This window comes from Gymnogyps californianus, chromosome 27 (genome assembly GCF_018139145.2).
Source record: "Gymnogyps californianus isolate 813 chromosome 27, ASM1813914v2, whole genome shotgun sequence".
Lineage (NCBI taxonomy): Eukaryota > Metazoa > Chordata > Aves > Accipitriformes > Cathartidae > Gymnogyps > Gymnogyps californianus.
In genome coordinates, this window is record NC_059497.1 from 4,209,593 (window position 1) to 4,219,510 (window position 9,918).

At 41.7% G+C, this 9,918-nt stretch overlaps 1 pseudogene; it reads left to right on the plus strand.

The window, feature by feature from the left end:
- Nucleotides 1-1,501: 1,501 nt before the first annotated feature.
- On the plus strand, nucleotides 1,502-7,119 carry LOC127026104 (uncharacterized; annotated as a pseudogene).
- The last annotated feature ends 2,799 nt before the right edge of the window (nucleotides 7,120-9,918 follow it).

Sequence of the window (9,918 nt, forward strand, 5' to 3'; positions counted from 1 at the left end):
TTTGTCTAGAAATCAGCTTTTTAACTGAGATTCCGCTCTCTAAAGACTGAGCCTTTGACACACTTTTGGCAATGCCATGCTCTGCTATCATCTCCAGTCACTGCCAGTAGCTGCACCACACCACCAGGCAGAGTTATTCCAGATACCCATCCCCAGTATCATTCCACCAGGGTCTGAACTGAGACCCATCAACTTCATGTCATCTCACAGCAGTGCCAGGTGAGAGACTCTGTCTTTCCAAGGTGATGAACACTAGCTCCCAAAAACTGCCTTGGACAGTGTGGATCCTTGGTGAACAGTCACTGTGGAAAGGCGTAAGGAACTGCAGAACAAAACAGAAAGGGATGTGAAGTCTACATGCAGCTCTGAGCCTGCTTCTTCATTTCTCAAATGACTTTGTGAACAAAGAATGAACTGTCTCTCTGTATTTCTCCCTGTATTTTTTCTACCCTCTCAAGGGGATGTTACCAACATGTGATCATTGTTCATCACTCCCCAAAGTGAAGCTGCATTTAGCTCTCCCAGGAAAACCCCAAACCCAAGGGCATTCACACTTCTTTTGCCTGCACTGCCTGCAAAGCTAAATAAAATCAAACTGATTGTCTGACTTAGTGTGGATTCATGATAAAGAGCTGCAGTACACCAGATCACAATATATCACCCAAAGAAGTGGTAACACTTAGAGCATGCTGGTGTGTTTATAACGTGCAGAAATGCTGTGAGCCAGCTGGGCAGGTTGGCACATCCAGCCAGCTCCATTTAGCACCACGCAGAAACAGCAGCTCAGATCCCAAAACCAGATCAGGCTATGCATCGTTGTGCTCTGTCTAAACTAATTTCCTCTATTTCCAGAGGGTAAATTAGCCCATACACAGTCGCACACCACTGCAGCTCTACTAACACAAACCTAGCTTCAGTATTCCTGGACAGTACTGTGGTGCCCAGCTAGACGTGCTATAAAACAAGGGAATCGCAGCTCTAACCAGGAGATCTGGGTCCTAGTTCCAGCCGCAACCTGTTGAGAGACCTCAGGCAGGGCCATCCACTGCCTCTGTGATGGCACAGCGATGGTTCTCCACCGCTCTACAAGGGCTTTGGGAACAAGGGGTATAAAACTCGCATGTAAGTAGCGAGTAGGATGAACTGCATGCAAAGCAGCAGTAAGGATGAACACATCCAACTGAAAGCTGCTCTGTAATGTATCAAGGTAGCACTAGAGACCGAAAATGCCTATTTCTTTTCCAGCCACACAGCCTGATTGCTAAATATGGCTATCTAGACAACAATATAGTTAAAGCGAAAAAGCAGCCAGTAAACATTATGCAGCCTTCCCACCCAAGAAGTAATGTTAAGATTGTGGTTAAAAGATATTCTCAGCAATTCCAAACTGGCATCATCACTCTAGGCAGCAGACGACTGCAAGTGACAGAGCAAGTTAGCTTCCTCTGCAACAGAGAATTTCTCGGTGATAAAGAAGCTCTGGGACACGTTTTTTTCCTCTATGCCCTAAAACACTTTCTGCTTCAGGATGGGGGGTTTCCCAGCCCTGCTGCTCTTGCTGGCATTACCAGGTAAGGCTCAGAGACTCTTCGCTTCTCCTAGGAACAGGATGCTCTCTGTACTGTTGCATGCATTGCACACTGTTACTTGCTTGAGCACTTTTTATTCAGGCCATCTATAGCCACGCACAGAATGAGATTCTCAGAAGTCAATGAGGGGAGGAAATGTCAGCCTGAAATTTGCTTATTTTAATTATACAAGCTTTTGGGTTCTTGTTTTTGTCTATAGTAGTTCTGTATTTTGTCCAGAAACTGAACTTCATGGTGGGACATTTGGCAAGCTTCTGAGACCTTTCTCTCGCACTATTGCAAAGTTCTCAGTCTGAAATCACCTAGCATATGGGGAGGAAAATCTGTGTTTGTTGCTCTCTCCTGATACATCATGGATCAGGTATTGTCATAGACAGGCTAGCTGCTATTTGCTTTCTTATTGCACATAAATACTGAGTCCACAGAGAGGAACAATAGAAATAAAAATGGAAAAGGGTAGTGGCACTAAGGCTAAGCATAGAAGTTTATTTAGGCAAACCTGCAGAGTTAAATTACTCTTCTCAGAGACCCGATATGAGGGTCGCGGCGGTATAATGTAAGAAAAACTGGCATACTAAGCTGTGACTAGTTGCAACATCATCTTCTTTCTTTGGAAGAATCATGCATGGCAGGAGAGGACACACAAGCGTTTCTGCATTCAGAGGGAGAGTCCTCCAGAGCTAACTGCTCATAGGACATCCACAAGAATTTACGTGAGAAGAAATTTTGGTGCAAGGAGCTGTCAGAAAAGTCTTGTCCAGTCTTAGCCTTGAGTTCCCCTTTAAAAGAAAGGATTAACCTTAACCGTGCACTGCATCGTTCAGTTGACCTGACAGACTTTGGACGTGGCTGGTTTTCTGTGATCATGACAGCACTTCGAAGAGAGAATTCTGGCACAAATCAGCGTGGGGTGTGGGGTGATCTGCAGCATATTCTGCTGCAAAGAATACAGATGGTGGTTTCACTTGAGGGTGAGCTATGAGGTCAACAGTGCACCGGGTGGGAGACAGCTAAAATAAATCAAGAATGATGTGTCATTTCCATTTTTGTTTCACAGCAAAAGATGGTGTATCTAGACATAGAGATCCTACTAGAGGTTATCAAGGACAGGGTGAAATTCTATTATATAGTTCAACATAGAACCACAATATGTACCTATATGTATCTAGAGCCAGAAGTGGCCAGGAAATTATTTTCGCCATATGAAATAAAAAAGTTTCAAAGGAAAAAAAAAAGAAAATAATCAATATTTTATGGATTACCATCAAAAACAATGAATACAATTTTGTAGGATTGTATTAATTAAAAACAAATGGGTTTGGGACAGAAATATTTCAAGTAAGTTGATGAAAACTAAAAATCAATACGTGCTTTTGCACAAAATTTTCCATTGTGTTAAAAGCGTTTTACAGTCACAGAAACCTTTCACACAGAAAAGCTTTGATAACTCATGCAGAAGACTCATGAGACAGAGCAATACCCTCTTAAACTTGAACATATGTATGAGGCATAAGAAATACGCTGAGGTGGCTCCATGTCCCAGCACCTGGGGAATTTGACAGCAATAACAGCCCTGGAACCCGATACAGCCCATGTTCAGGAAGGGCAGCAGTAATCCACATTTCCCGTTTGCCACCCCAGCTTCATCTCCAGTGATCACCCTCCTCACACTGGGGCTGGTTATCTCCTTGTCTTCTGCAAGTTGCCGTTGTGCTGATGTTAGCTCTGCTCCTTTGTTGGGTGAGATGTATGCTGCCATGGGGATTGTTTTTTTCCTGTCTTCTTGCTCTAATGAATCACCACTCTCTTGTTTAGAACTTGTAAGGCTATTTGCAAAAAAAGGGAACTCCCTGTCCCTCCGTTGCTCCTATTCTGTGATAGCCAACATCAGGAAACTTCAACATTTTATTTGGTGCAAAATGGTGTCCTGAATTAGATGTCAACCTATTATCAGAGGTAACTCTGATCAAAGTATCATTAAAGTAGGAAGGACTGAAATGATGAATGACTTCTCACGGAAGATGATTAGAGTGTGGCTGAAAAAGCTCCAACTTAATGACTCAGGAGAATATCATCTTGAGAGCCATTTCCAGGGGAGAAACAAACTACTGAATAGGACCACGCTGGAAGTTTTGGGTGAGTTAATCAAAGAATTAATGGTCTTCTAAAAGTCTGCAATTTCTTACCACTTGACAAGAAAGATTACAGGTCAATGTTAAAGAGCTCTCTTCTGAGCCTGGAAATTTCCTGAGACACAGATAATTCCTGAATTTCTTTTTTTTAAGCAGATTTTTGATACATACTAATGGTATAAACAAATTGCAGCCAACTGGTGGGGCGAGTCTGGCTTGGCTTCATTGACTAATGAAATTTTACATTTACATCAGCAGATGAAACAGACTCCAAGCAATCTGAATCTTTGCCTGAATTTCTACCCGAGTTCATCTCTTTGCCACTGCTCATTAGTAAATTTCTGTACTTGTTTTAACACTTTACTTCCTTTTCTGCTTTTAGCCAGCACGGGAGGCAGAAAACAGAAGATACTTAGTGGAAGCTAGTCTTCGATTTTTCTGATGTGACTGAAAAATGTGTATGGCAATCACATGACACATCTTTTTTCTAAGATGCTTCCTTTCTAACAGCATTCAAGTGCCCAAATAAGCAATTCAGTTTTTGTATCGTTCTCTAAAATGGTATGAATTTTCATGGCTGACCTATACCTTCTACAAAACTTGTCTCCTGCAGGAACTGTCCTTTCCCTTTGATCTGTCACAGGACCCAAACTTGTAAGGAAAGCAGAAACCAAATCTCATTTGTCCCTCTGGGCATGATATAATCATTGAGTAAGTAGGTTTTCCAAGGCATCATGCGATCAAGTATCAAAGATTTTGCAAGAATGAAAAAAACACCAGAGGACCACAACCCACAGGGAAGAAAACTGGAATCACACTGTGTCTGTTCTTGTCCTAGTAGCTACTTACTACTAGCTTTCTGGCTGGGCCTACACTTGATGTTTTCATTTAGAAATACTGATAACAGGCACTATCCAACAACCCAAACAAAACTCCCAGCTCTTACCTGAGGAACTGGTTGATCCCATTCCTGTGATTCAGCTGCATTAACTAACTTTCTTTTACTGGTAAATAGCACAGGATGAATTTTCTTGTGCAACTTCACAATTTCATCGCTAACAAGCAAGCAGTAACTCTGCACCATTCTACAAACCTGCAAAGCAGGATTTTTTAGCATGAGGAGAAGTCACCAGGGATGGATTGATGTGGGAAAATCACCTGCTCTTGGTTTTTTTTCAAGGAGAAAATTGGAATCTGGATGCAGAATTAGACACCATTTCATTTCCCACTAAGAAGAGGGACGTTGCCAACCTCACAGATGACAGCAGTAAGAATCACAGGTAAAAACCAAAGACTCCCAGACTTTAAGTATAGCATTCTGGATGCACTGCAGGATTTGAGGAGTGACGTGACAAACAATTGAAGCATGTGCACGCACACACACACAAAGAGACTTCCCCTTCTCCCCTATAGAGTTTGGTCCAACCTCCCCAATTCCCATGAAAAGCAGTAGAAGGTTCCTATCAGTTTCAGGAGCACCAGCTGAGGCTTCTACTGAAGATGCTCAGTTTGACTGTGTTCTTACTTTCTACCTGGTTAAAAAAGGGACAACTATATGGGCCCCGCAATGCTACAATGACTCTACCTTATGTACAAGCAAACCAGCCTAAGATCCCAGCTAAACAACACAGCATGTCAGATGAGAGTTATTACCAGGCCTGATCAAAGGTGACCCTATTAATGATCCTGATCAAAGACAGACCATGAGAAGGGCTACTGCATCCTGATGAGGGATGCCTTTGAACTCTGGTAGCACTGCAAATGACTGCAGGAAGAGATTTCAAGCTCCTGAGTGTTCCCCAGGCTTGCCAAGTGCCAAAGAAAATACAGCTGGGATGGATCCTCTGTGGCTGTAGATCAGTACTGACCTCACGGAACCACGCTTGTTTAGAGACAGCAGGGGTAATATTTGCATGCTGAATTTTTATCCTGGAACCATAATCCATTTTCAAACACACAAAATCCCCTCCCAAATTAACCTAGTCACCTCTGGTGCTGTAAATAGTAATGGAGGTATCATGCTTTTCCCTGCAGGACTCTTTATGCTCTCATGGTGTTGAGTTCCTTCCTGCCTGCAACTGCTCTGATTGCTACTGTTATACTCCTCGTCACCACTTACATCAGAAGGAAAAGGGCAGGTAAAGCTCCCTAATTCTCTTGTCTAGTTTTCCTGCCCCTAAAGCTTGTCGTCCCACCACCCCAAACGTAAGGAAGGTCTGTTCACAGCAGTCATTGTCCAGGGAGGCAATGAGACTGAGCTGAGAGTGAAATGCAAGATGTGAGTTAAATCACAGGGAAGGGATAGTGGGGGTAATAATTTTTAAAATGAAAAGGTAAAGGTGTAGTTTTACACTCAAAGGAGATTCTGTCCTTCACGGCAGGAAAAGGGATGGCCTTTGGCAGACATCCTTCTTTCAGACAAGCAGCACTGCAGGTAAGACATGATCAGAAATCCCACGTTCCTGGTGCTTTGTTTGATCTCTGTCATGCAGAGACACTGGCTCTGTGTTCACCACTCACAGGGATTATAAAGCACGCACTACCACGCATCCTACAGTAGCATCCACTCAAGCTAGCAGACTTAAAGCTAGCTGTCTGTATTTGTTGATTGTCTGACATCTTGTTGCAAAGCAGACACAACCTAACTTGGTTATTTAACTCATAGCCCTTCTGCTTAGTTTTTTTGATAGTACTCAGAAAAATAAATGTAATAACAAATATATAATTTTGATAATTAACCGGCCTTGAATCTTCAGTAGCGTCACCAAAGTTTCTCATCAAAGGAAAACTTCGCTAGTTGCAATCGCCCTAAATATTTCGTGTGTTAACTGTTGCTGCACCTTTCTACCCAGCCCCTTAAATCTTAGGAAGTAGCGTTTTGTGCAAGAGAAGTTTTCTAAACTTCTCTGAGCACACATTCCCTTTTCCCATGCATCCCTTCCCCTCTTCTCCAGTTTCATGATACAAGGAGGAAATATTTGTGGTTGTAGATGAACTAAGACTAATATTCAGAAGCAACAAGTACTGAATTTCTTTTTAACTTCTCATCCTTCGTGGTTTCTCAGGACAGAAGAAACAAAGCAAGTAGAATGCCAGAAGGGGAACTGAACGATAGCACAATATATGCTGTCATAAGGCACCAACCTCAGCTGAAGCCTGAGGATGTTATATATGTCAACGTACAGCCTTCACCAAAAGTTTACTTCCACGTTCAAGAACCACCAGACAATTCAGTTTCCTCAGGGCCTGCGGAATATGCTACTGTTATCTTCAGAGCCACAACTCCACATTCTGGAACTGAAAAGAAAAAAACAGGTCCACCTAAACAAAGCAGCACAAAGCCTTGGGCTTATTCGCAGAATTTTGCTGAACAGCACTTAGAAACAATCCATTTGTAACCAGTTGCTGAAACTGGATATCTATGGGCTGCAAGGCAGAAAGCAACTGAAAGGATGAGGCACATGGATGCACAAACCTTCCCTGAAAAAATAACTGCACTTTTCTAATAGTACAGCATCACAATTCAGCTAGTGGTAAGCAAATCTAGTGGAAAGCTATGGTATATTGGCTTTTTGCAAACTGCTCTATTTTTAAACGACAGGCAACTATGAACTCAAATACAGGAAACTGGTTCTCTGTGGTAGCAACTGATACAGCGCCATAGTCAACAAAGGGCTGTGAGATACGGGAACACGACGCTTCCTTTTAGACTTTCTTCAACAGCTCACTTAAATACTCGTATATAAAATGTTAATTATTGCCCACTCTCGTAAGAGCCAAGTCAGCAAAGTGGTAAAGAATCTGCTTTATTTTAAACATGTGAGTTGTTTCATGGACTTCAGAGAGACAAGTAATGCACTTGACATGTTTTAGTAAACAAGGGTCTTGTTGAAAAATATTTGTCTACGGTATAGTACCAACTGTCTTCAGCTTGAACACATGGGTGTAGAATTCACAACCAAAGTTATTTATTTATTTTTACAAAGAAGTAACTTTGCATTTACTTCCCTTTGGTGCTTGTTGTTTATTAACACCACACCCATGCTACAGTATAAATCTAGCTTGACTTTATTATAAATTACACACATTTTGATCAAACTACTGGATCGTGTTATCATGGTGATATGTGCAAACATATATTAGGGATTATGGATAAATCCCAAAATTCATCTGACAGATTTTCATCGTAATTCTGTGAGTTGGAGCCCAAGGATGCTGAATATGATACAAAAATGGTTTTAATTTTTTGGTATTAAGACTGCAAGAAGACTCCAACCTAGGTACTGGGTGGCATGGGAAGAAAGGAATGTGCAAAGGCAGAGAATATGTCCATGAATCATATAAACTCCACTCTGCCTGTGAGTGCTTGTACAATCCTGAAGGGTGTGGGGGGGAGAGAGAGGGGAGGGAAGAAGGAAATTCTGTTGACTGGTCTGATGTGGCTACATGATAACAGGCTTTTTGCCATTATATCTGAGATTATTTTGTCCCTCTATCGCAAATTCTCTGAAAATAAAGCTAGAAAAACCCCATAATAATAGCTAAAGAAATCAATTTCTGGCTTCCTACAGGCTTGCATGATTGCATTCTTCACTTCCTGTCCCAACTTCCCGTCTTCTGTTCTTGCGTACTGTTATTTCCTTTTTTTCTTGTTCTTTTTTTTTTTTTTTTGATCATCACTGCATTGACCAACTCTGGGAAGAATTAATGACTGACACCCTTGTGCTTTGGGTCATTTTTGAGATGTCAGAAGTGTTGGTGTGGGGACCATACCATTAAGGTCTGAAATGATACACAACAGGAAAGACAAATGGTTAACATAATAGGCTTCAATATACAAACTCAACTCCTTATTTAGCCTTTTTGACTCTTTGAACACACCTAAAACTTTGTATGCCTAAATTCCTCATCTGGGTGCAATGGCATACACAGCGAATGTTTGGGAGGCCTCAGATCCTAAAGTAATAGAAGTTAAAGAACTAACTTAGTAGAGAGGCTTACTGGTATACACTTCTTTCTGCCTACAAACCTGAAGATGATCTACTATCATATGATGAATTTGAGGGTGTTTCTAGGGGCAGTTTATAGACGGCATCAGTCCTCTGTCACAAAATGTAAAAATGTAACGGCCCGATTTAAAATAAAGACGGAAGAAATATTCTCCCATCTTTCTAAATTTGTAACATCTTACAGGTATGTTCCTTCTGTGCAAATGGTGGAGACTTGCTAGTAACCTGAACTGCCTACAGTGAAGGAAGAATTATCATAAGACCCAGTTTAGATATTGGCACGTTTGGTAGTGAAGTTTGGAAAGCATCACAGCCCATCCAGTCTACTTCTGTTATGCTCAGCTGTGGAACCACATTCAGGAATGGTCTAACTTACGTACGAGCAGCCTCTGGACATCTGGGACATTACAAACCTGGCCATGTCTTCAGATAAGCCTGACAGAGGCAGCTAGTTAGTGACCTAGTTCTATATGGGCTGTTGAATAGTGGTGCAGATGTGTATCTGGCTAATGTCTCACATGCCCTCCCAGCTTATCTTTCATTTGATGGTAGCAGAAAATAAAGTTGTCCACTTCTAGGAACTGGGCATATCAGATGGGCAGGGCACAACTGACAGCATGTAAGAGGACAGGAGTTTTTTCTAAGACTCGGGCTATTAGTCAATACCTTCCCATTCCAGTGCCTCCAGACATCTTCTCTGTCCTTCTACAGGACATCTAGTTAAAACTCACTCCAAATCTAAACATTCTCTGCAGCCTATGCTGAAATAGTTATTTGTGCCTTCTTTGTCTCACTTCAAAAGCAGTAAACACTAAGAGGACCGTTTTCATCTCTAACAGGGAGTAAATGAATACCCATATGACTAATGGCTGGGCACCTTCATCCGTTACCTGCTGTTCACTGCAAAGAGCTCTTGCCTTAAGTACACTACAGGAACATAATAATCATATAATAAATTATACTCTAGAGATTCTGCTAAACTGATCATAGTACTATGCCATCTAAGTGCCTTCCAGTAGCAGTTTTGCAAATTGGGTAAAATTTGCCATATGCCTAAGAAGCCAGGGCGATTTGAGCAAAAGGCAGAGATGAAAAGGACGTTTTATTAGCCACTGTGTAAACCATCCAGTTCTGCTCCGTGTCTTGAAAGACCCACAGAAAGCAAAATGCGGAAGTAAACTGAATTTT